We start from the raw sequence: 3,558 nt of genomic DNA, 5'->3' as shown, positions 1-3,558 counted from the left end.
CTTGCGAGACAGCAGTGAGGAAGGCGGGCCCGCACACCGTGGGAGTGCACCCAGGAACAGAGCTGCAGAGCTCTGCTCACAGTTGTTGGGTTTCAGTCTCATAGAGCTTTGTCCAGCCACAGGAGCACAAGCATTACTGATCAAAGAACACGATTTGCATCCAAACTGGCATCATTCAGAAAACAGAATATCCCAATATTCTTGGGAACGTCACCAAAGCATTTCATGTTCCAAGAAAGTTATGATCATATCCAAGAAGAACCGATTCTTGATTATACAGGAAAGAATTGCAAAGTCTATGGCTTATCTGGCTCGATTGTTTGTTTCATTTCCTTCTTTTCTTGTTCCCCTGATGCCTACTCCTTTCACAATTCTACTGTTAACGTCATCACCCCTGGAGTTAGTCACCTTTCACAATGGAAGTTTCACTATCTTACAACTGATAGTTACTCAGGTTAAAAAAAAAACAACACAAAACTTGAAAAGGAGAAATTTGAAACTATAATCTGTACTGGGATGTTAAAATATGTGTATGTCATTTGTTTGAGACTATTATCCCTAGAAAATAGCACAGTTTATTTTTATTTTAAAATACATTCAGGTTGGTGTGGTGTATGGAAAAAGAAAAAAAGTTTAGCAAATGCTAGGTTTAAAAATAGAAATGATCATCAATTAAGGAGGAGCAGGTGGGTTCACAGAAAAACTGATTTGTACAGTCAGAATGTTCACTGCCTGATACAATGCAGGACAACTGGGCAACTATACATGGGCCCGTAGAGACTCATGTCTTCAAGTATGTAGTTCTAAGTGGCACCTGCAAGGTGTGTGATTTGGGGCAAGTCCTTTTTAACCTTTGACTCTCAGGATGGTTAATATTGAAGTGTGGTGCAGATATAAACCCCACTGTGTTTCTATAGATCCTTCTAATATGGAGTCTTTGAGAAAATGCAGGGTTGACAGTTCAAAACAACACAGTAAATGAGACCTTTGCTTGGAGAAATTAAACATGGTCTCACAGCATGGAGGACATTCTGAGGGAAGGGGACAGGCAGTGTAAGGTAATGGATCAGAGCAGGAACCCTGGGGCCAGACTGCTTGGATTTGAATCCCAGCACTACTATCGACCTGGTGTGTTATATTGAGCAGGTTATTTAACTTTCTGTTTCTCGTCTGTAAAAAAAAAAAAAAAAAAAAAAAAAAAAAAAAAAAAAAAAAAAAAAAAAAGATGATAATAATAGTGCTTAACTTATAGTGTTGTTATAAGAATTAAACAAGTTAATATGTGTAACATGCTTACCCTGTAGCATATAATGCATGCTATGAACATACTTATTAAATCCATTTTGAGGAGATAAACATCAATTCTTAAACAGTCTTGACAGTTTTGTGTTAAGGGCATATATTTTATACATGTGTGCTCATGGGAGTATTTCTTACTCTAATTTGGATATCATGTGGTTTAAAGAAGAAATTAAAACGAATAACAAGCTGTGTTTTTAATTTGCATATAGCAGTGATGGCAAACCTATGACACGCGTGTCAGAGGTGATACACGAACTCATTTTTTTGGTTGATTTTTCTTTGTTAAATGGCATTTAAATATGTAAAATAAATATAAAAAATATAAGTCTTTGTTTTACTATGGTTGTAAATATCAAAAAACTTCTATATGTGACACGGCACCAGAGTTAAGTTAGGGTTTTTCAAAATGCTGACACGCCGAGCTCAAAAGGTTCGCCATCACTGGCATATAGGATTTAAAAAAAAATGAAATGGATGATAGCAGGTTGGTTGTAGTATCTGCTTGGGTCTATGGACTGTTGAATCTTTGTACCAGTCATAAGAGATCTAGGTTGTCACAGAAAACTACCTGAATTTGAATAGCACAGACTTCCGAGAGCCCCTGAGAGGCCAGTAAGAAGGATATTTGGAAGAAGACCTGGGTTTCTCACAGTGGGACTAAAGCACTCACAAAGCCTTATAAATAGCTGCACACACAATTCCACAGGAGGAAGCTCTGGGGAAGGGTAATTTCTAGCTTTAGCTCCTACCATGTGAAGAATTGGCTCATTTTGGTTTTCATTTGTGACCACAAATGGGACACTATCTGTTACTTCTATATTCCCCGGTCATCTAGGAAATTACTTTGCAGTTCCCCTTGGCAGAAACTGAATTCTTCCTTCCCACTTCCTCACTCTAGGCTAATAACATCACTTTTATCTCACTGAGAAAATAGAAGCTCTCAGAAGAGGACTACCAGCTCTTTTCACCACCAGATCTACTCACTTGGCAGCATCTGTATCCATAAACTCTTCCTTGCCTGCAGTGAAAGGTCTCCGCTTCCTTCCTGTTATAGCCTCTCCCTTTTGTATTCTGTCCTTCGGCCATTTTTCTAGTCAGAAATTTGTTTGCTCTACTCCAGCAATTATTCTTTCTCTTCCTTTCCTTCTGCATTACTAATCATGCCTTCTCTACCAGATCAGTCCCATCAGAATATAAACACACCGTAACCGCCCCCCCCCCCGCCCCGTCATAAAACACACAACTTTCTCAGATCTCACGCCCCGCAGCCCAGATGCTGCACTATCTCTCTATATTTTATTGGAAATATTCATTTTGTCCTGTTCTCACCTTACATTCTCTTGAACCCACTCCACTCTGGCTTTGTCCTTCCAGTTTATTAAAACTACTTTTTTCAAAATTATTGTTGATTTCTGTGTTGCCAAATCCAGCCATCATTTCTCAGTCCTCATCTTCAACTACTTGGTAGGATTTTCATACAATAAATTGCTCCTTCTTTGAAACATGTCATTTAGCTCCTGGGACACCTCAACCTCCTGGTTTTCTTTTGAGCCCCCTGTCTGCTCCTGTCCTCGTCGTCATGTTGGAGAGCCCAAGGACTTAGGACCAGACTTGGTTCTCATCTCCATATACACGTCTTTCCCATCTCTGTGACACTGTCACAGCTAATTATGCCAAATATCTAGGAGTTATCTTTGAGTTCTCTCTTTTTCTCATACTTCGCATCAACCTGTCATCTGTAAAATAGAACCAGAATTGAGTCATTTCTTGGCACTTTACTGCTGTCACCTTCATCCAAGCCACCACCATCCCTCTTTTTGATTACTAGAAGCTTCTGAACGCCTCCTCCCTGCTTTCACTTGTGCCTTCCTTTAGTCAGTTCTCTACAACAGCAGTGGGGGTGATCTCATACAAATAGAAACTGAGTAAAGTCTTCCAGGGACTCCCAATTTTCTTAATAAGACACAAATTCCCTGCAGTGACTAAAGCCTTCCTGACCTGGCCCTGACTACCTTCCCACTGAACCTCCTGCTCCGCTTGGCTCCATCAGCTCCAGCCACAACCACTTCTCGCTGGTCTTTGAACACTCCAAACCTGTTTCTGCCTTAGGATCTTCACACTTGCTCCTCCAGAAGTCCAGATTGCTTTCTAGCTTCATTCAACTCTTTCTCAAACAGCACACTTTAAGAGAGACCCTTCTAGATAATCAGATCCTAAATAGAATTCTACCCTTTTCTAGTTTCTTATTCAGCTTTA

This window comes from Myotis davidii, unplaced genomic scaffold (assembly GCF_000327345.1).
Source record: "Myotis davidii unplaced genomic scaffold, ASM32734v1 scaffold226, whole genome shotgun sequence".
NCBI lineage: Eukaryota > Metazoa > Chordata > Mammalia > Chiroptera > Vespertilionidae > Myotis > Myotis davidii.
This window is presented reverse-complemented; position numbering follows the sequence as displayed.